The following is a 24153-nucleotide window of genomic DNA, read 5'->3' as shown; positions in this document are numbered from 1 at the left end:
CCCAAGATTTTTATACCAAGGGAATGATTAAAGATGAACACAAAGATCTACATGTAAAAATGTTCCTCAGGAGATTATTTATATTAGAAAAAATATTCAAAAAGGAGATTTGTTAAGTTATGCTTTATATAGGTGCAGTAGAATACGATGCAGGTATTGAAAAGATGGTGGAGACAAATATACAATAGGTAGTAGGGATGTTCAGGATGAACAGAAAAACAGATTTAAAAGTATGGTGTAGTAAGAAATATATTTGGTCTTTGTCCCCAGTTCCTGGCACAGAGCTTCTAAAATCCCTTGGAATTTCCCCAATGATAGGACTGTCTTTTGTTATTCATTAGGAGCCCCTTTGGTTACACCTGAGTTTATTGGAAGGGGGGGTGGGGCTGCAAACTGATCTCTATAAAAACTCATGAACAATGAGATGTGATGAGCTTCTGAATTGGAAAACACATCCATGTGCTGGGACGGTGGTACACCCCATCTTTACTGGGACAGAAGCTCCTGAACTCAGCATCCTTCAAACATTGTCCTATGCACCTCCTCATCTGGCTGTTCATTTGTATCCTTTAGATTAAACTGGTTTAAGTAAAGTGTCTTCCTGTGTTCTGTGACCCATTCTAGCAAATTATCCAACCTGAAGAGGAGGTTGTGAGAACGCTTGTTTTATGGACATTTGGTTAGAAGTATGGGTGGCCATTTGGCCTCTGGGCTGGGGGTGGTCCTGTGGGCTGAACTCCTGTGGAGTCTGATGCTGACCCTGGAGACAGAGGAGGTCAGAATTGTGTTGAATTGTAGGACACCCAATTGGTGTCTGAAGAATTGGATATTGGTGTTAGACATCCTCCAAATAGGAAAATATAGAAAAAATTCCCCAATATTATTTATAAACACACAAACACAAAACAAAGGAGTTATGTAACAAAAACTTAATTATGATTCTATTTTATTTTTATGTGAGCAATCATCTGATGTATAAAAAGATGCAACTAAATGCAAAATGGTACAAAATATCAATTTCAGGGTGCCTGGGTGGCTCATTTGGTTGACTCTTGATTTCAGTTCAGGTCATGATCCCAGGGTTGTAGGATAGAGCCCCACATCAGGCTCAGTGCTGTGCATGGAGCCTGCTTAAGATTCTCTTTTCCTCCCTCTGCACCTCCCCTGCTCCTGCACTCTCTATCTCTCTAAAACAAAAAAAAAAAAAACACACCACAAGATATCGATTTAAAAACAACAAAAAGTGAGTATATTTAATCATACTCAGCTTATAAGAGAGCACATGGGTAAATAGAATAATTCATTCTATAGCATAGTGCTATATGAACTGGGGACAGAAAAAGTTGGTAAAGGAAGGCAGAGGAACTCTTAAGAATTGGAACTGAGCTTGGTGGGGGGGGCGGCGAGGGGCACATCTAGGTGGCTCAGTTGGTTAAGTGTCCAACTTCGGCTTAGATCATGATCTTACAGTTCATGAGTTTGAGCCCCACAATGGGCTCTGTGCTGACAGCTCTGAGCCTGGAGCCTGCTTCAGATTCTGTGTCTCCCTCTCTCTCTGCCCCTCCACTGCTCACACACACTTTCTCTCTCAAAAATAAATAAACACTAAAAAAAAATTTAAAAAAAAGAATTGGAACTGAGGGGCTCCATAATCATCTGGCATCTACTCAGTGTTGTACCTATGGTTAGAAATGTACGTGATGCGGGCACCTGGATGGCTCAGTGGGTTAAGCGTCTGACTTCAGCTTAGGTCATGATCTCATAGTTCAGGAGTTTGATCCCCCCATGGGGCTCCATGCTGGCAGTGCAGAGCCTGCTTGGGACTCTCTCTCTGCTCTCTTTCTGCCCCTCCCCCACTCGTGCACACACTATCTCAAGATAAATTTTAAAAACTTTAAAAAAATAAAAAAGAAATGTACATAATGGGAACTCCAGGGATCTTCCATATCCTTCCTTTAAGCTCCCCCCACCAATCAACTGTGGCCACAATGTAACGGTTGTGCTGAGTTACTCTCTATATTAAGTAGTTATCCTCATGGGTTCCTTTGTGCATGGTAATCATTCAAACCTAGGATTCTCGGGAATCCTTAGAGCCACTGGATACTCTTGACCCAAATTCTCAACTTCAGCCATTTAACAGTCAGTTATACATTTAGCATACAGGTAGTCCATCTTTGACTGTACTAAGTCAAGTTTGCCTTTAATAGACAAGTTGATAAAGTTGGTATCAACCAGAATGTCATAAGATGGGCCCAGCTATGTCATATTAAAAGAATACACAGGATGGTGTTGGGCAACTTCTCTTTCCTTGAGTGCACTGGAACCTTTCTTTTCTTTCTCTTTAGGCTTTTATCTTTCTGTTGAAGCCTCTGATATCTGAGACTAAGCATTTACTTCACGGTCATGTACTTTCTTGCCTTCCTTTGCTTCCCCATGTTCATGCTGCACTCTTATTTCTTTTTAATTACTGTTATTTCCAAAGGGAGAGATGTGTGTGCTTTTTCTAAAAATTGTTATTATGAATAGTTATTATGCTTACAACTGGAAACAATAATTTAGCAATTAATGTTTACAAAGAGTTTGTGATAACACTCATAATGTTAAATGAAAACAAGAATACAAAATTGAACATTGTGCAGTTACAACTTTGTTAAAAATATGGAGCAAAAAGGCGGGAAACACATTGCAGGGTGGGAATGTCTATTTCTGAGTGGTGGACCTACAAGTGACTACTTTTTTACCTGAGTGTATTTTGCTTGCTTTTCTAAAATGGGCATATGTTGGTTTTCACCTTTTTTTTTTTTTAACTTAAGGAAACTTGAAGTTTATGGAGATTAAGAGATCTATCCAAGGCCACAGTTGTTCAGCAGAGAAACTGGGATAGGGGGCCAGATAACCTGACATACATGGAGTGGACACTGTGATGTCCTGCTCAGATCCCCTTCAGAAACAACATTTCTTCCCCCAGCTACCAGAAGTGTTAACACAAGACAGTGTGCAAAGGCCAAAGTGCTAATGCTGGAAAAAGCCACTTTCCCAAGGTGAGCCACTCTTTCGTGGCAGCTCACACCCAATGATGGAGGGTCACAAAAGACTCCATTTGGGGCAACTCTAAAGGGTCATTCTGCTTCATAGTCCACAAGGAGTCACCAAAGATCTTAGCACTGTATCACAGCTTGACACCTCCCTCTGCCCAGTCGTGCTTCTGTCCTCTCCCTTCCATGAATGTGGTTTCTCCCTAATAAACATCCTGCACAATAAGCTTTATCTCAGAGTCAGCTTCCCAGTGAACCCAGCCTGTGACAGTTGGTAGGTATCAGGAGTGGTTCAAGAAAGGAGACATTATAATGAGATATTGGAACAAGATCATCTGCCACCCAGCTGAGGATGAAAACTCTCTATCACTGGTGGAGGTGGAGTCCAGAGCCCACGGCATAAAACAGAAGGACAATTGCTAGAACTTTCACCAGGGGTGAAATGGGACAGCATATCTGTGGTAGGGGAGGCATCAAGCATTTGAGAAATATGAGGGAAATCATTGCTATAAGAACAACAGAATTGTGTAGCTACTGCTGAATTTGCTAGACTTCTGGAAAAAGATAAAGAAAAGCCGGGAGCAACTAATCAGCAATGAAATCTAGGCTGGAAAGCCAGAGGGCCTTCTTGGAAGCATAGAGGGAGGCTCTTGTCTCTGTGCTGGGAGACTGAAGACAAGGCAAGGAATTGAATCCACAGGGCAGCAGAGTTTGAGAGAGACCACTCTTTCAAACACGTCACACCTGTTGCTCCAAGGTCAGGTCCTGGAAAAAAAAAAATGGGATCCCAATACCCAAGGTGAGGACACGGGGGTTGAAAGGCCCAAATCTGCTGGTGCCCTGGAGCTTGCAGAGAGCTCCCTTAACCCAGCCCCATGTTTGAAGCCTGGCTATAGGTAGGTGCACAGGCCTCTCCTCCATAAAACACATGCTCCTCTTGGGGTCCCAGCCACCTCCACTTCTGGCATAAGCCTACACTAGAGCTAATAGGGCTAAGGCACAACACAGCCCAGCTAGGGTCATTCTGGGTCTGGGAAGGAGGAAAGGAACAATATCTCACAGGAGCAGCAGGACCCAGCCAGCTGAAGCAGCAGCCTAGGCACGTGTGTGGGGGCCAGACTGTGTGTTGGAGCAAGGGGGGCAGAACACAAGGTATGATAGTGGAAATGCTATAGGTTTGGAAGCACTCACCCAGGATTCCAGATGGAGCACCCAGGGGACAGCCCCAGGAGACAGTGCGGACATGCTTGTAATGGAAAAGTAACCGCTGCACGAAGTAAGGTAGAATTGCCAGCATTTTGGTGGCATATGGTGGAGACTGTTCAGAGAAATGTGCACACTCAAGTGGATATACTGTATCAGGTTGGAAAACACAGCAGAAGAATATGCTCCGAAGGAGGGTCCAGGGGATGTCCAGGGGATGCTCTTGTTCCCAGGGCACTAAGGAAGACACATGTGAGACAGGCTCCAACTTCCCTCAGGGACTCAGTGATGGCTCTGTAGGAGATGCTGCCACAGAATTGAGCTTGCCAACAACAGGATAGTGGGGTGAAAAGACTCTGGAACAAGAAAGACCACGTGATAGCATGTCACCACCAGGAGCCAGGTGAAGGCAATTATCATAGTGTCCAGGTCAGAGGGGCAGCCACAGAGCTTGACCTCCAGGGAGGAAACAAATAGTCACTAGAACTCAGGGCCCTCAGGGGCGCCTGGGTGGCTCAGTTGGTTAAGTGTCCAACTCCTGATTTTGGCTCAGGTCATGATCTCTCAGTTCATGAGTTCAAGCCCCACATCAGGCTCTGTGCTGGCGGTGCAGAGCCTGCTTGAGATTCTCTGTCTCCCTCTCTCTCTGCCCCTCCCCTGCTTGCATGCTCGCTTGCTCTCTCTCTCTCTCTCTCTCTCCCTCTCTCAAAAATAAATAAACTTTATTTTAAAAAATTTAAAAATTTAAAAACCTCAGGGCCCCTAGGGGTAAAATAGATGGGCAGCCAGTAAGGATGGCATTCTATCTGTGCAATCCAAGAAATCAAGAATGGATGAGCTAGGTAGTGCCCCAGTTTTGCTCAGTTCCCAAACCTGATCCAGAACCTACAGACTGAAGGAGAGTCTCCATCCTCAGAAAAAAGGAAGGGAAGGGAAGGAGGAAGGGAGGGAGGGAGGGAGAAGACAGGCAGGTAGGCCTTGCAATCATGGAAAGTATACATGGTAATGATTTCTCATGTCTTCCCTAATGGAACATAAAGTCATTTACTTGGATTACTGTACACTGGAGAAAGCAAATACCCAAATATTCTGAGGACATTGTTGACATTGTAAAGCCATAAAGCAATGTCATGCCTGCCTACCTTAACTGAGGAACATAAGGGGGCTGGGTAACAAATGGAGCCCTGGCCTAGGCCCAGCTCACAATGGGCCCACTGGGTCCATAAACTCTGTCCCAATGGTCATTTCCCTGGTCCCTGAATGTCTAATTGGGAGTGACATACTTGGAAGTTGGCACAGCATCCACATTGGGTCCTCAGCCAGTGAGGGAAGAGCTATCACAGGGGAAAAAGTCAAGTGGTGCTGGGAGCTGGCAAACTTTCTATAAAGGTCTAGGTAGTAAATATTTTAGGCTTTTCAGACCAAGAAGCAATCAATACCCTCAACTCCTTGAACAACTGTTCCCACCCCCAAAATGTAAATGTAGTCTTTTTTTTACATTTTACACTTAAAAAATGTATAAAACCATTCTTTGTCCTCAGGTTGTACAAAAACAGAAGTATGATTTCCATCATGTTCGCTATATTTAGAACAAATATAAATGGACTGAGAGATCTCCCAGGATGCACAATGAAATACAATTTCCCTTGGGGTCAGATAGTCCCTAGGATTGTTGGATCTTGGACATATCAAAAGCTTATTTACTTTTTTCAAAACTAAGAAAACTCATCCCCAGAAGAATAAATTTAGATAAAAATATTTAGCCTGGGAGTCTAGTTCCTCCATTAAATTACATGCAAAGTTTTGTGTGCATGTGTGTTTGTCCATATGTTCAAAGATAGTAAGAACCTTGATATGGTGGTGCCATGCCTCATTGCAGCCCAGACCCCTGTCTCCATGAAATTGAAGGTGAATGTTTGCCTGGCTTCCCCTGTGAGGACTCACCATCAACAAAAGTTTCCTGGGCTGCCACCAGGTCCCAAGGGCTTCGGGCATCTGAGGGACTCAAGGGGAAAAACTATCCCAATCGATAGACTGAATGGTTCAATAACTCATTTTGCTGCCAGGGCAGTAAAATAAATAAATAAGAACCTGGCTGGAAGTAGAAATTGTCCATGTTCAGTGCTTCTCGGAGGCCAAGTTGATGGGCTTTAATAGCTTCAGTCGGCACAGGACACAGGCAGACTGTCCCAGCAGTGTGCCCTCTGTTTCCTAGGTAACCGAATTTGAAATAAGATGATGACTGGAACTGGGTACCGAATCAATTTGTTGGAGGTACAAATGTGGGAAAGGCAAACTTCACATAAAACCTCAGTCTGCAGCATCCGCATTTATTATCATTTCAGCTTGTGTGTCTCTACCGCTCAATTACCTGCCACCCAGCTTAGCCAGCCCTTCCCTCCCAACTGAAGAGCCCCACCCCCTGAAAAAAAGAAAATCACAGTTCCTTGTGCTGTCATGATCAATAGGATGCTTCTCTCCATCAGATGAAAAGAGCTAGAGGCAGATATGCATGGGGAAAGCTCTTTTGTGTTACAAGCCTTAGTGGCGGGGTTCTGGCTAAAGTAAGGATCTAGAAATTGCTACGTGATCCGCCATCCATCCGATGTGGTTGTGAAGAGATTGCTCCAGAGTTTCTCCAGAGGGAAGGAAATTCCTAAGTACTGTAGCTAGTGGGTCACCAATTCTTAGCCTTTGTCCGGCTTCAGTTTCAGGGAGTTTCAGCAGTTACCACTTTGGCTGGGTCAAGGGTAGGAATAGGGATAGGAATAAGGAAGAACCTTCCCTGGGCAACTTGTGCCCCTCCCATCCTAACACTTAACCATGGTGTATTGTAATTGCCTCAAGATTTCTTAGTGTCATCTATTCTGTTCTGGACTCAATCAATGGCATCAGCTTATAACATATGTAATGAATGAATCAATGAATGAATTTTAGTGGAGATAGTAGTGAGAAATCCCTTAGTCCATGCCAAGTCCTTGAGTTTTTTTTTTTTCCTCTTGTCACAGCCTCCTTCCCAGCGTCAGTCCTTATTTCCCAAATTTACAAAGAAGGGGAGCACATTCCCCCACCCCTGAACATAGAGGGCCCCAAGGAGAAAGCATTCTCCCCAAACCTGACACATAACGGTACTTGATACATACTTGCCAATTAAGTTGCTCTGATTATCATGCAAAATAATTTGACATGATTTTAGAAACAATTTTGGGCTTCCACCTTTTATAGTGTCGATTGGATTATTTAAAAGCTTTTACTGAATATTTCAATCAGGATAGGCAGGTATCAGCTAGCCTTGTCTTTACAGGGCCAAATAGTAAATATTTTCTGCTTTCCAGGCCATGCTGTCTGTGTTACACCTATTCATCACTGTTACTGCATCATGAAAGCAGCTGTATGTATACCCATAATGAATGTTTATGAATGGGTGTAGCTATGTTCTAATAAAACTTATTTATAAACACAGGTGGGGGGGCCAGATTTGGCCCATAGGCAGTAGTTTGCCAACCCATAAACTAGGCTAGGTTACACTAACAAAACCACCAAAATCTCAGAGGCTATGCACACTGAAAGGTTATTTCCCCCTCACGCTACATGTCCAAGATGGATGCTGGTGGCAAGGAGGTTTTTCTCCAAAAAATTACTATACACCATTTTAGGACACCTGCACCTCTATGTGAGGCTTCACTATTCTCCACAAGAGAGGGGGTGGGCAATAAGGTAAACTCTGGCAACTAAATGTCTTAGTCCAGAAGGACACACCTCACTTCTCTTCTCATGTCTGTCTGGAGCTAATCACTTTGCCATCCCTAAATTCAAAAGTGTGGAAAATTGTAATCCAAAATTAGCAGAGAACTGAATATTGGTAAATCAGAGAACTATGCACCACATTGAGCATTAGAATGTGCAGAGCCCTATTTGGGACTAACAGGAAGCCTCTGTCTCATAGTGGATGAGACAGATGTGCCTCAACAAAAAGTGGATGCAAAGTCACTGTGATAAGTGAGTAGTGGGTAGTGTGGCATCTACAGTCCCTTTAGCTGCAAACTCTGTGATTGGATCTAAGTGTGATAAACACACAACAACACATGGAAGGGATAGCAGGATCACTGCTCTATTTACACACTCAATGGACAGTGCAAATTCTGACACAGGATTCTCCCCACCCCCTCAGTGCCTCCAGCCTATTTCTAGATTGAGGAATATGGGTCTGCAGGGGATGAGGTGAGAAGGGCAAAAGAGAAGAAAGCAAACACAGCTTCCAGCAGGCAAAAGTCATCATGTACATTTCAAAAATGATAAAAGACTTACCTGGAACACAGTAGAAAGTCGCCAAGGACAGACATTTAACCCAAGCAAATTTTACACTATGTCAGCAACAGACACCAGTAGGCTCTCCTTTTGAACATCCAAATATAACTGGTCAGATTCATGTTCTAAATGGGAAAAACACCAGAATTGAAAAGCCTGGTGTGAGACTGTCAGTGAAAGTAAAAGTTAAGACACACACACACACACACACACACACACACACACACACGGCACATTGGTACCCTCGTCCATAGGGCCCTCAGGCACTGGGGTGGCAGGATGCCCCTGGGCCAGCCCCGTGCAAGGGGGACTCCTGAGGTGGAAAAGCTCAAGCCTCAGGGAAATGCTTTACCTGCTTAATGAAAAGTCCGTTTTGTCAGTTCCCAAGAATACTTACCTTCTCCCCAGAGACTTCCAAGAATTAATTAATACTAAATGCTTGTCCGGCCCTTTGCCAATGTAAAGGATCTGTTTAGTCTGAAAGGCCAGAGGAAGCACAAACAGGAGAGTTGGGCTTTATTTTATAAAGACTCCACCTGTATTCATGCACAGAATGACCTTGCCATGTGGAAAACACAAGGGAAAGAGGCCCTTCCTATTTTAGGAAGTGTCATTTCCACACCACACAGAATGCAGGTCACACATTGCTAGATTCTCTCTCTCTCTCTCTCTCTCTCTCTCTCTCTCTCTCTCTCTCTCTCCCTCCCTCTCTCTCTCTCTATATATATATATGGCATGTATATTCCACATTATGATGATATATGGACTGTTAGGGATACTACTAAAGATAAGAACTTTGTTATTTCCTCTAAGACCCATTTCTGAAATCTGCAATAAACAACAGCAGCATGTGGCTATTTCTTGGGATTCCAGTGGAACAATAGAAATAGAGAACAATTCAAAGTTGTTTGTTGTCTAGAGGAGGCACAGAGGCAGAGGGGGGCCTTACCTGGAGCCAGTCAAGCTGTAGAGTCTTAAGGAACAGTTCCCAAGGCTACCCTTGATTCTGACATCATCTGTAAATTCAGGGACTTTCCAAAACTACCTCCAGTTTCAACAGTTCACTGAAAGGGCTCACAGAACTCACTGAAGGCTGTTATACTCATGGCTACAGTTTATTACAGGGAAAGGATTAGAACCAACCAAAGGAAGACACACAGAGGACAGAGTCCAGGGGTTTCCAAACACAGGACTTCCATTGTCCTCAGGAGGTGACACCCTCTCAGCATCAGTGTGTGAGGATACACAAGGAGTATTGCCAACCAGGGAAACCCACCCATGCTTTGGTGTCCAGAGATGTTATTGGGGCTTCATTACATAGGCACGACTGATTGATTGATTGCCCATTGGTCTGAACTCAATTCCATGTCCCTCTCCAAGGAATTTGGACTGTTATCACATAGTCTGAGGGGCCCATCCTGAGCCACCCATTAGCATAAGCTATCTGTGGTCCAAGGGGCTCAGTTGGATAACAAAGACTGTCCTATCACTCAGGGAGTTCCAAGGGTCTAATGGTTACCTTCCCGGAGCCAGGGATAAAAGTGAGATCTCTCTGGGCGAAACCAAATTCCTTACTACACCTGTCCCAAAGGAGACACCCCCAGTAGCTTTGCCTGGGAAGTTTGCTGAAGACAGAGAGGTCTAAGCAGTAGCATCCAAGTTTCAAGGGAAAATGATATGTCCCCATGGGAGTAGTCAGTGGATTATCTGTTTATCATTCCTCTTCATGCCTAAGTCTTTTCTGGGCTGCATAGCTTCCCAGAACATGATTCCAGACCACAATCTCTTCTCTTCTCTTTTGTCCATTCATGAATTTCATTTACCCATAGCTCAAGCTCCTTCTCAAGCTTCATGTTCTTTGTGAAATGTGACAGTTTTGAAAACTGGCTGAAGGTAACAGGAACTCTCACTCATTGCTCGTGAGAATGCAAAATGGTGAGCCACTTTGAAAGCCAGTTGGGCGGTTTTTCACAAGACTAAACATACTCTTACCATACAATCCAGCAACTGAGCTCCTTGATATTTACTCAAAGGAGCTGAAAATTTATGTTCACACAAAAACCTGCACAAGAATGTTTATAACAACATTATTCATAACTGCCAAAACTTGGAGGCAACCAAGATGTCCTTAAGTAGGTGAATGGATAGATAAATTTTGTTACATCCAGACAGCATAATATTATTCAGCACTATGAGCTACCAAGTCATGAAAACACATGGAGGAAACTTCAATGCACATTACTAAGTGAAAGAAGCCAATCTGAAAAGTCTACATACTGTATGATTCCAACTCTATGACATCTTTTCCAGGAAAAATTTTGGGGACAATAAGAAGATCAGAGGTTGGGAAAGGTTAAGAGGAAAAGAGGGATGAATAGATGCAGCACATCTGGGAGGCAGTGAAACCTTTCTGCATGATACTATTGATGAGGGAGCATGGGGCAAGCTGAGGGCAAAGTGCAGGCTAACAGTACCCCTCCCCACCCCCACCAACCCCAACAAGTCTGATATTCCTTGGACACTCCAGGCTACCCAAAAACAGGGAAGGACAAAAAAACAAATGGTTAAACTGATAAGAGTCTCCACCAGTTTACCAGAAAGGACAATCCCATCATAGCCTAAAGTCCAGGAACTGTCTTAATGGTAATGCTTTGTTAGGGGGAAAAACAACCTTAGTTTGACAATAGCTAGGCCTCCAGTAAGTCTTTAGCAAGTGAAAGTCTCTTTGGAAACTCCCTCTCCGCTCTCTGACTCCATAACACCCTCCCCCACACACTTACAATGCAGCTCTTCCTGCCCATGGGTCCTGTCCCCATGCTGTAATAAAATCGCCTTTTTGCACCAAAGACATCTTCAAGAATTCTTTCTTGGCTGTTGGCTCCAGACCCCATGAATCCCCATCACCCCAAAACTTCATCATTATGACAGTGAACGCATGTCACTTATATTTGCCAAGGCTGTAGGGATCACACCAAGAGTCAACCCTAATGTAAACTATGGACTCTGGGTGATAATGATGTGTCAGTGTGGGTTCATTCATTGTAACAAATGTACCAGTCAGGTGTAGGATGAGCAGTGCCAGATGAATAACTCTGGAGTTATTTAAGTGTGTCTTCCTTCCCCAGCTGGGTTGCTGCTCTCTCTGGGGCAGGGACCAGCATGCATTTGGTGTCCAAACAGCATGGGGCAGGCACAGAACTTTGTACAGAATAGGTGTTCTACAAGAATCTGTTAAAAAAGAAAAACCATGCAGGTCGCCTTGATGGTTCAGTCAGTTAAGCATCCAACTTTGGCTCAGGTCATGATCTTGCAGTCCGGGCGTTTGAGCCCTGCGTCGAGCTCTGTGCTGACAGCTGAGAGCCTGGAACCTGCTTTGAATTCTGTGTCTCCCTCTCTCTATGGTCCTCCCCCACTTGTTCTCTCTCTCTCTCTCTCTCTCTCTCAAATAAATAAATAAACATTAAAAAAAGAAGAAGAAAAACTATGCAGACAAGCATCTGCATGACATCATGGTCTCAGTGTTGCCTGACAATAGCAGGGTCAGGTGGCACTGCTACATCCTCACGTGGTCAGCCCAAGACAGTCCCTCTCCCTGCCAATGCTCCTCCTCTTATACCACCTCACTTACTCTCTAGAGTCTCAGCCTTTGGAAAATTTTGGTCCAATGAGTTCCATTCACCCCAGTGTCAAAGTACTTAAACCTCTCATTGTATTTCCTGAGAAGCTGTTGATTGGATTGGGAAAACACACACATGGAGATTCCTGGTACCACCCAGAGTTGACGTGGGTGTGGACAAATGGTCACTGACTTGGACTGCTGCTGGTATGAGAGTTCTTTGATGTAGACATTTTGGAAAGTAAATTGGCACCATGTATTGAAAGCTGTAAAACAAAAAATGTATACCTAATTCTGAGAATTTGTTCTAAAGAAATAGTGTATGAACAAAAGCACTTAGTTTTATGGATCTCTGCATTATCTATAAGAGGAGAGGAAATTGCTACAACGAGATGCCCAACAATAGAGACTGCTTAAACATACCACGATCTACCCACAGGTGACATGCTTTTTCTTCATTCTGTACCAGGCATGGTTCCATAGGAGAGAAATGTATGAACGACACAGACAGACAGTCTGGCCTTGTGGAGCCTGCATGCTGGGTTGGGGAGGGCGGGTAAAGGCAACAAATGTAACACATTTTTCACAAAAGTACAATACTTGGTATGTTGGAGAGTGATGTTGACTGTGGAGAAAAATCCAACAGGGCAGGAAGATGGAGAGTGTATGGAGAAAGGGTTTGGGTAGGAGTTAGAAAATATTAAATAGGCTAGTTGGGGAAGGTCTCATTGAGAAGATGATATCTAAGTAAAGTTGGAAGAGGCAAAGGAACAAGTTGGGGGTAGGGAATGTTCTAGAGTATTCTAGAAAGGAAGAACAGAAAATGCATGACCCTAAGGCTGGAGCATATTCAAGAAACAGCAAGGAAGTCACTGTGGCTGAAGTGGAGTGAGCAGGAGGGAAAGAAGTAAATAAGGTGAGGCATATGGTATAGGGCCTTACTGATCACAGTAAGAACTTTGAATTTTAGTCCATGGAAGGAGGAGCCTATAGAGGGCTTGGGAGAGGAGCAACGTGATCTGACTCAGGTTTTTAAGTAATCACTCTGGCTGCTGTGTTTAAGACAAGCATAAGGGAACAAGTCAAAAGGGGAGGGTCTATTAGGAAGATGTTGCAATATTCCAAGGGTGCCTTGCACCAGGGGTAACGCCGTAGCAAAATTCTGGATCTGTTGTGAAGGCAGAGCCAACAGAATTTGCTACCATATTTGGACACAGGGTATGGCCAAAAGGCAGAAGCCAAGAAGAACGGTCATTCTGAATCCTATGCAGAAGGAAATCCAATAACAGAAACTATTCTGAATATATTTCTAATTGAATCAGGTTATAAAACAATGTTGTTAAAAATTACTCTATTATTGGAAAAGAAAATACAGATATATGCGAATACAAAAAGACTTGAAGGATATCAACTGAACTGTGAGAAGTTGTTACCTTAGGAGCAGGATTGCTGGTAGTTTTTATTCTCTTCTTTTGCCTGTTTTTAATGTCTACTTTCCCAGCATGAAAACACATTGTTTTTTAACCACGGAAAATAGAATAAGTCATTTTAAACTGACCCTCCTCTCCATCCTCCTAAAACTGGGTCAGTCAATACAAGACCCTCTTCCAGATAACTTCAGGGTTTCCTCTGTTTTCCTGATGTTAATTATAGCTACTTAAGACATTATGTAGTTTCAAAGAGAGACGACAGCAAATATTTAGAAATCCTTGTATTCTTTCCCAGAAGCAATCTCAGGTAGAAGGGCGGGACTGTCTGTGCCTTGTGATGTGAGTAGACAGATTCTTGGGAAAGTTTGTGGCAAAATACAGTACAGTAATGTGTGGGTTTTTGATTCATACCAAATTATTCAACACAAAAAGATGCCCATAATGGTATCAAGAATGACTGGGGACACCTATTGGAAGTGTGACCGCCTTGCTGTGGAGGCTCTGTCTCTTGCTTTCTGAGGACAGCAAGACATGCATGTGTGGGAAAATGGGGGAAAACATGGTGCAGCTCAGACCATCAGCCTTACAGATGGGTGGAAAGAAGATGAAGCAGTGTGCTGGAGCATACAGGGACTTCTTCCTGGAGGTTGTGGAGCTGACCCCAGGCCCAGAGAAAGAGAAGGGGAGGATGAGGGTAGGCACAGGGAACAAAGGAGGAGAGCCCAGATTAAGTAAAGGGCTTGTTACTCAGTCAGTGACATCTTTCCAGAGAAAGCCCTGTAGCAATGCTTAAATAGCCTCTTCGCATGAGGGCCTATTACTTCTGGCACTTGTCCACACAGTCACTTTGTCCATGGAAAGTTTTCCATCTCCCTGAAAGGAACCTCTATTTGAGTTAGGATTATTTAACTAATCTTTTTCTTCTTTTAAATGAACAGTTAAGATGGAAAGTTTTAAATTATGTGCTTGATGATATTTATGTGTTTAAGAAATGAATTATTTTAGCACAATAATTTGAACATTGTGCCAGTATCACAGTTAATGACTAAGTAAATGACTCCCACTTTTGGTTTGGGTAAATATTTCTCTCTCCATTATCATTTATTCCCTTATGGGAGCCATAGACTGCATCATAAACTCAGCACAGAGGATTGTTCTAAGTTTGTTTTATTCACTATTTAGTAGAAGCTACCTATAACATCCATTAGGGGAGATAATGGATTTCGTTCCTTTTCTAGAAAGTCTGTACTCCTATGACAGTCATAAAATGAGCATTTTATATGCTCTGGGTCTGGATTGACCCAAGTTCTCAAATTGTGCAGGTTTGGAAGCAGGCATGAAAGCAATTCTCTGCCATTCTAAAAATATTCAGTCTTTTCCACTGCCTTCACTGTGGAAAGAAAATGCTGGTGCAAGACTGGAAGATCTGGAGGAGGTGAGTCTGTGTAGGTGCGTGTGTCTGAGACGGTTGGGGGAAGTCATGGAGAAGAGGTGACCACCAGCAGACCTATAAGCTGGACCCAGTCAATGGGAGGGTCCTCAACCCTTTCCCTGTCCTTGAAATATGGGTTCTTCTTGCTCCTCCTCCTCCCAGAAGATGCTCCAAGGACAAAGCCTTGAGATAATGATGTGGTGTTGAGAGCACCTGCATGACATGTGTGACTGAAACCAGTTAAGGCTTTAAGATGTGGTGGGCAGGTGTGGGGATCCATTCATCTTGCTGCTGAGCAAAACAAACCTTGTATGTAAATTCCCTTTGCTCAATAAAACAGCCACCTACCAACATAGAGTGGCCTGAGTCTTTCTTCAGTCTCTCCCTGCCCCCTGAGTATGGTGGCCAGTTTCAGATTTCACCCAGGGAAACTCCAAAAGGGGTCATGAATCAATGAGGAGCCAGCTGGTAAACTGAGTCAGTGATCAGTGACCATACATGTGTGACCCAGGCTCACATGGCATTGAGTTCAGATGTTTTTCCTTCAATACAAAAGCATCATCAACAACCACAACAGATGCAACCCATGGAGTGTCAAGTTGTGCCCGCTGTGTACTGAAGAAGAGCACTCGCCTGTGTGCTCCTTGACGGCAGACACCAATGTCAAGAACCCCATCGTGGGAAGGTTGCAATATCCCTCCTGCCCCCTGCCCTCACACATCTCTCTACCCTCTTCCCTCCTCTGGGACTTTCCCAAAGAACCTGTCACAACCTAACTTACTAAATATTATTTATTGAATCTTGCTCAATGTCTGTCTCCCTCCCCTACAATGCAATCTCCATGACTGTTTCATACAGTGTGGTTCCCAATTACTAGTACAGTGTGGGTACTCAATAAATATTTAGTGAAGAATGAATGAATTATCCCCCAGTGCCTAGGAAAGCACCTAGAACACAGTAGGGACTCAATACATAGTTTCAGAATACATGAAGGGATCCACTGATTAACACCTTATGTCATTTAATCCTACATGATAGTTATTATTATTTTCATTTGACAGACAAGAAAACAGGGACATAAACAGGTTCAGCAGTTTGTTCAGGGACATGGAAATGGTTAACAGCAGAGAGAGGATGCAAACAATTTTGTCTAGTGTCAAAGCCCATATAATTATGCTAGACTGAATAAGACTGTTTAATGTGGAATTTGGAAACAGATCCATTGAGAACGCATAGATTTACAGATATATATGTGTACATTTCATTACAGCTTGTAAACACTAGTGGCTTAGAGACAAAAATCTAAGATCTGGCCCAGGTTCTCTCTCTTTTAAATTGAGGTATAATTGACATGTAACATGATATTAGTTTCAGGCGTACACCATAATGATTTGATACTTGTATATATTGCAAAATGATCACAATTAGTCTGGTTAACATCCATCACGAAAGATAGTTACAAAATGGTTTTTACTTGAGATGAGAACTTTCAAGACCTACTAAGTGAACAACTTTTATGTATGCAATACAGAATTACTAACTATAGTCCCCTTGCTGTACATTATAATCCTCAGGACTTGTCTTATTTATAACTGGAAGTCTAATGACTTTTGACCCCCTTTCACCCATTTCGCCATGCCCTCCCAATCCTAACCTCTGGCAGCTACCATTCTGTTCTCTGTGTCTATAAGCTTGGTAAGTGGTGTTTCTTTTTTTCCCCATAGATGCCACATCTGAGTGAGATCACATGGTATTTGTCTTCCTCTGACTGACTTATCTCAGCCTGATGCCCTCAAGATCTCTCTGTATTGTTGCAAATGGCAAGATTTCCTTGGTTGAATAATATTCCATTGTGTATATCTACCACAATTTCTTTATCCTTTTATCCATCAGTGGACACTTAAGTTGTTTTCATGTCTTGACTATTGTAAATAATGCTGCAATGAACATGAGGCTCCAGATAAATGTTCAAGTTAGTATTTTAATTTTCTTTGCATAAATATTAAGCAGTGGAATTGCTAAATCTTATGGTAGTTTGATTTTTAATTTTTTGAGGAATCTCCATACTGTTCTCCACAGTGGCTGCACCAATGTATATTTCCCCCAACAGTGCACAGGGTTCCCTTTCTCCACATCCTTAACAACACCTGTTATCTCTTGTCTTTTTGATAGTAGCCATTCTAACAGGTGCAAAGTGACTTCTCATTGTGGTTCTGGTTTGCATTTCACTGATGATTAATGATGTAGACTATCTTTTCATGTAACTATTGGTTGCCTGTTTCTCTTCTTTGAGAAAATGTATATTGTGATCGTCTGCACTTTTTTAAATCAGATTGTTTGGGGGTTTTTTGTTATTAGTTTGTATGAGTTCTTTATATATTTTGTATATTAATGTCTTATCAGATATGCTTTGCAAAACTTTTTCCCCATTTGGTAGGTTTTCTTTTCATTTTGTGAGACTACATCATATTAAAACCTTCTTTACATCAGAAGAAACCACCAACACCCATTGAAAAACAGTTAAAAGAGAACTACCATATGATCCAGGAATGTCACTTCTGGATATTTATCCAGATAATTAGGGAGGGTGTTTGTTTGTTTGTTTGTTTGTTTCACAGCCAGCATGGAGTCTAAGCACAACCCTGAGATCAAGACCTAAGCTGAGATCAAGAGTCAGATACTTAAGCAACTGAGCCATCCAGGTTTGGATGGTTTCTTTGGATATTTATCCAAAGAAAACAAAAATACTAAGTCAAAAAGATATCTGCACCCCCATATTCATTGCAGCATTATTTACAATAGCTAAGACATGGAAACAACCTATTAATGGACGGATGGACAAAGAAATTATGGTATATGGAGAGAGTGGAATATCAGTTAGTCATCAAAAAAAAAAAAAAACAACAGTGAAATCTTGCCATTTGTGACAACATGGATGAACTCTGAGGGCATTATGCAAAGTGAAATAAGTTTGACAGAGAAAGACAAATCGTATGATCTCTCTTATATGTGGAGTTTAAAGAAGGAAGAAAAAGGCTCATAGAAGCAGACAACAGATTGGTGTTTACCAAAGGTGGAAAGAAAGGGTTAGGAGTAAATGGGTGAAAATGGTATAAGTCTATTTTTAAAATATTTTTAAATATGAATATGCCCAGGCTTTCAGCCAAAAAATGGAAAGGGAGTTCCAAGCAAGAGGAAAAAGTGAGCAAAGGCAAGAAAGCTGCAGCAATGAGCCAGAGAAATGAGGCAGGACTGGGAGGGCAGTTTCCCCAACATCCAGAACTACCTTGGTCACTACTTTACAGCTGAGGAAACTGAGAGTTACCCACTCAAGGCCAGGCAATAGCTACAGGGCCTTTGACGTTCCAGGTTCCTGCCATTCTTGCCTCAGTGGGTCCAGGCTATGAGGGTGGCTAAATACAAGCCTTGTCCAGCAGGAAACATGTCTCTCTTCTGCTTGTATTTCTAGAGAAGTACAAAAGGATAGCAGATATTCATGTGTCTACCACTCAAAATGAAAAATGTTAACATTTTGTCACATTTGCATGGGGTCCTATTGCCCATGATTATTCCCAACAGGCAACCCCAGTGGTGAATCTGGTGAGGATCTAGGTTTTTATAATTCTGCACCACACCACACACATGTATCTATAAACAAAATACACCATGTGTGTTTTAAACATGCACAGGCAGGACTCAAACAACACATACCATCATACCATTCTCCTGCCTGCTGTTTTCATTCAATATTGTATCTTCGAAGTTTATACAGGTGGAATCATACACTTACTTATATAAACCATTTCATAGTATTCCTTTAACTTATTTACCTGTTTTCCTCCTGACAGACACTTTAGTGGTTTTCAGATTTTTGCTATTATGTCTCATTGTGCACACATGACAATTTGTCTAGAATTCGGATTGCTTGATAGTAGGTTATGCACGTGTTGGCTCTAGTAGATGTTTCCAAAGTGGGAGGAGGAGGAGGAGGAGGAGGAGGAAGAAGAAGAAGAAGAAGAAGAAGAAGAAAGAGGAGGGGAAGGGGGAGAGGGAGGAGGAGGAGGAGGGCGGAGGGGGAGAAGGGGGAGGAGGAGGAGGAAGAGAAGGAGAAGGAGAAGGAGAAGGAGAAGGAGGAGAAAACTTGGGCCAACCCATCCCCTTTCTTCTAGAAATTTCTCCTCTCAATCCATCTCTAGCAAATAGGAACATTCTGCTTTGCCAAAACATCCCAGAGAAGAAGACTGGTGCAGAATTCTCTTCTAGGGAATTGCAGTGCTGTGCCATTTTGACACGAATGTTCTGCCTTAACACTTTCCCACTATAGTTAAATCCTCATCCTTCTTGTCCTAATCTATGGAAACAGTAAGAGGTTGCCATCATTTAATGATATCCTTTTACATACCTCATGATAGTTAATAGTTTTTACATTGGATGGAGCCCATGTTTAATTGGAATTAAAGGGTGCTGAGAATGTACAAAGCCATTCTTGTTTGCAGTGAGTTATTCATTGCATTTGTGCTTGCCTTCTTGAGTAGACATCTGGAACTGTGCTACCATAATTATTTCTTATTGTAATGAGTTGAACTATACCCCCACCTACCCAAATAGGTTGAAGTCTTAACCTCCAATACATTAGAATGTGTCTTTACTTGACAATAGGGTCATTGCCGATGTAATTAAGTAAGATGAGGTTACGGTGGAGTAGAGTGGGCCCTGGTCCCACACCAGGGCTGGTGTCCCTATAAGACCGCCATGTGGAGACTCACACAGCAGAACTCCATGTGGCGACAAAGGCAGAGACTGAAATTATTCAGTCGCACCCCACAGAAGGCCAAAGGTTGCTAACAAAGCACCAGAAGCTAGAGGAAGCAAGCAAGGATTCGCCTAAAGTTTTCAGGAAGAGCATGGACTCACTGACACCTTGAATTTGGACTTTTGGCATCAAGAACTGTGAGATAATACAGTTCTCTTATTTCAAAGACACCTGGTTTGTGGTGCTTGTTATGGCAGCCTGAGGAAACAATATAATTATATAAATGGTTTCTCTTTGATCAAGTATCTAACCTGTATTGATCTGGATGAAAGTGTGTCTCCACATTTCACTCATCTCCTCCTGCTTTGAGAGACTTTGGAAGCTTCTGAATGAGGAGGCTATTTTCAGAAATAGTAATGAAAGTTTCAATTTTGGATGTCTTTAATTATAATGTAAAAATGAGTAACACTCCTTCCAAAAAGAGCTACCCTAAATCCATCTGGGATTCAAGGAGATACTGAATTCAAACAACGCACTACTGCCATAGTCCTTAATGGATGCCCAATTCTCTCTAAGAATAGCAGAGCATTATTCTAAAATTAAAATAATCACTAAAGCTGGGTGACAGAATGCCTTTATGTGGGCCTCTACAGGCCTGGCTATGCCAGATTTAATTAAGGAGTTTTATGTGCATCAATAAATTATTATCCAAGGTAAAATTAAAGTTATTCGATTTGTTCACACTCAATTTCGTTTAGGTGTACAATTAGTGGTATAAGTCTATTGCAAAATAATTCAGCCAAGAAATCAATTTTAGCACCTACAAAAAGCCCAACCAAGCTATAATTACAATCTTCCAAATGCTAATTGTGTACAGTTTGGGATAGGAAATATACATATATTTCATCTCACTGTTTACAACCAAAAAATTATACTTGCATAAAACATGAGAAAATTATCTTCATTATTTATGACCCTCTAAAGGCTAAGATGTTCCTTTTAGGGGCCTTTTGGATGGATCCACATTAGAAATTATTGTCTTCCCTGGCTGCATATGTACCATTTCTTCTTCTTGTGGAGTCAGAAGCTAATGTGTGCTGATGCAGAGAGCCCCATAGTAGGAGGCAGCGGGGACCAGAGATCAATGCAGGAGCTGGGACCTCAGGGAAGAGCCTGGGTTTGGGGGAAATGTATGTCACCTATAGTATCAACGTGTTCTCATCTATGAGAGAAAGGTCACAAGTTGGGGGATGAGCAACTAATGGAATAATTGATAAAAATGATGTTCATTTCCAAATAGGAAATTAGTTGTATGCTCCAGGCAGGCCATAAGGTAACCATACTTGATGAAAACCAGTGAGAACTAAGACAACATTCAGCAGATTGTTCTGAGAGTCATAATGGCCTCTAGAGCATTCTCTCTCTAAAAATACTGGACAGAATCATTTGGAGCAATATAAGAATGCAAAGGTGGTAGATACCTGAGTTGGATTTTGTTATTTTGACAATGATCTCTTGCTATCCGCCAAAACCACATGCGCTGTGACAATGATGCCATGCATTTGCATAGCAAGTCACAGTGTACAAAGGTCCAACATGTGTATCTCTCCCTGGGAGGTCCATTTGCAAGTGATTATTACCGCCACATCTGTTTTTCAGTTGGAGAGGAAACTGAGTGAATTGAAGAAGAAAAAGGACTGGGTAAGTGGGAGACTCAGCCAAGACTCCACAGCCATGCTGGTAACATATTTTGACATACATCTTTCACATTTGCATTTCACAGAAATTCATTATTTATTTATTGTAAAGAGTTACTCTGTTATGTGCTACACTGCTTGCCTGGGACTATGGGGAGAAATTCCTTAATATCTTAGCACCATAAAGAACTGTTCTCCTGAGCATTGGGCTAGTTACCTATTCCAGCACATTCTCCCTCTAGAAAAATGGATGGATGTTCTTCTGGGTCATTTTTATGCATAGTGACACTTATGTGTCTCTCCAAGGTGCCCAAGTTCTGAAAGGGAAAAGTAAGGATTGATTCAGAGAATGGGAATGGGAAAAGTAGGTGGAATAGGTAGAACTGAGGAGAACAGGAAGATGTCAGCTTCCCCTGACACTAACCCAACTGATTGGCTCACTTGTGTAGAATTTCATGTGACTCTGGTACTAAGTTTGGGGGGAGATGGTGACAAATGCAGTGCATTCAGAGAGAGAATGGGGAGCAGTTAGGAAAAAATTCCCATAAGGAGTTTTTGAAGTAACTGGAGATGTTGAGTCCTGACTACAGAAGTCTCGAGGAAACACTGTACATGCTTTCTATGATGTGGAGAGCCACCATACAAAGAGGCAGGAGAAATTTTCCGGTGAATGCACAGGACATAACGAGATCATTGGAAAAGAACACCAGGAAGAAAATTTCCTTTCAATGTAAGAGAAGGTATTTTAACAATTCTAGCAGGCAAACAATGGTCAGGGTGTCCTGTAGAACTTTCCACCCTTGACTGGAAGTATCCAAACAGTGACTGGAGAGTTGTCCTAAAGGGTACCATTTGGTTCAAGCAAATGGCTCTGGGGTCAGTTCAATGGTACCAAGTTCAATGGTACCAAGGGTACCATTTGGTTCTAGCTCCAACTGCCCATGACTTTACGAATAAGTTCTACTTGGTTCCCAGGGTTCATTATTTTTTTGGTGTTTGCCAGAGACCTCTCCATGGGGCAGTAAACCTTTCTCCCTTCTATTATCTCATGGTCATTTTAGAATGTCATTTCTTTGGCTCGCTCCTTCTTCCCTGGCTCCTTGGGTCTGAAGAGTGATGCCATACTCTGAAGGAATCAGGAAGTGCTGGTGGAAAATTTCTGTTAATTGCCAATATATTTTTTATCTTAGTAGACTTTTGTGTTCTCTCTGTACCTCACAGTTTGTAGGCATTTAATGAAGTTTTAATGGTGAATGAGTGAGTATGAATATTATCTTGGCAGCTAATTTTGAAAACAATATTCCAGGCTTTAAGGAGAAAAGAAAAGGGAAATAATCCAAAAAAATTCTAAACCTTTTAAAACAGCTCTAAGTTAGAAATTGAATTAATTGCTCATGATTTTTAAAAATACTCTTAGCAAACTGGAAATAGAAAATTTCCTAAAATGATTTTTAAAACACTATAAAAATATATAGCCTACATCATGCTAAATGGTGAAATATTAAAAATATTCTCTTTAAAATCAAATCAGATAAGGAGGCTTGCTATTTTCAGCTCCAGTGAACATTTTACTAAAGGTTCTACACTGTGTGATAAGACAAGAAAAAAGGTATAAATAATGCAGTATAAAAAACAAAATTGGTAGAGGCACCTGGGTGGCTCAGTCAGTTAAGTGTCCGACTTCAGCTCAGGTCATGATCTTGCACTTTGTGGGTTTGAGCCCTGCATCAGACTCTCTGCTGTCAGCATGGAGCCTTCTTCAGATCTTCTGTCCCACTGCTACCCTCCCCCGCTCCCTCAGGCTTTCTCTCTCTCTCAAAAATAAACATTTTTAAAAATAGAGCAAAATTCAGGTCATGATCTCATGGTTCATGAGTTCAAGCCCCGTGTTGGGCTCTGTGCTGACAGTGCAGAACCTGCTTGGGATTCTCTGTGTCCCTCTCTTTCTGCCCCTACCCTTGCTCATGATCACATGCTATCTCTTTCTCTCTCTCAAAATAAATAAACATTAAAAAACGCAAAGTTTTAAAAAATAGATCAAAATAAACAAAGGTGTATCACCACAAAAATGGTCTCTTCTTAATTTGGCCTTGTTGAATCTGCTTTCCTGTCTCTGTTGTCAGTGGCTAAGCAGCACATTAACAAAAGTTTGCTACTCACCAAGTTCCTGTGAACTCTCCAGGTCCACCTGGTCTGATTGTGTCTTGCTTCTCAGCATGGCCAGCCTCTCCTGGGCTCCAGCCTATCTTCAGCAAGCAGCTTTACTTTTTGGAACCATATCTTATCTCCTGTCTTTACAGAGCAACTCTCGTAAAGGGGCACAAAGCAAACCTTGTCTTCCCTGCCTTATATGATTCTCTATAATCCCCCTCTTAAGGATTTAGCCCAGGTTAAATGTTGTTTATTTGCTTAAAAAAAGAATTTAAATCAAATTGAGTTTTTTATACAGCCTACATATTAAATAAGTATGAACAAATATATGTTATGGGGTCAGAACAGGCATATCGATTGATGAGAAAACAGGCATATTGATTGAGCAGTATGGCTGAAAGATCCAGTCATCTAAGATCTCACTGAGCACTTATCAGCATAGGGGTCAACAAGAGAAAGAGATGGCCCCTGCCCACCATTAGGCAAGCAACACCATCTATCATACAGAACACAAGTAGATAATATATG

General features: G+C 42.1%; 1 pseudogene; it reads right to left on the bottom strand.

Annotated features, from left to right (window-relative positions):
- Nucleotides 1–87: 87 nt before the first annotated feature.
- On the bottom strand, nucleotides 88–23231 carry LOC128315676 (rRNA-processing protein FCF1 homolog; annotated as a pseudogene).
- Nucleotides 23232–24153: the final 922 nt, after the last annotated feature.

The sequence above is a fragment of the Acinonyx jubatus genome, chromosome B2, assembly GCF_027475565.1.
Source record: "Acinonyx jubatus isolate Ajub_Pintada_27869175 chromosome B2, VMU_Ajub_asm_v1.0, whole genome shotgun sequence".
In the NCBI taxonomy this organism is placed as follows: Eukaryota; Metazoa; Chordata; class Mammalia; order Carnivora; family Felidae; genus Acinonyx; species Acinonyx jubatus.
This window is presented reverse-complemented; position numbering and strand designations above follow the sequence as displayed.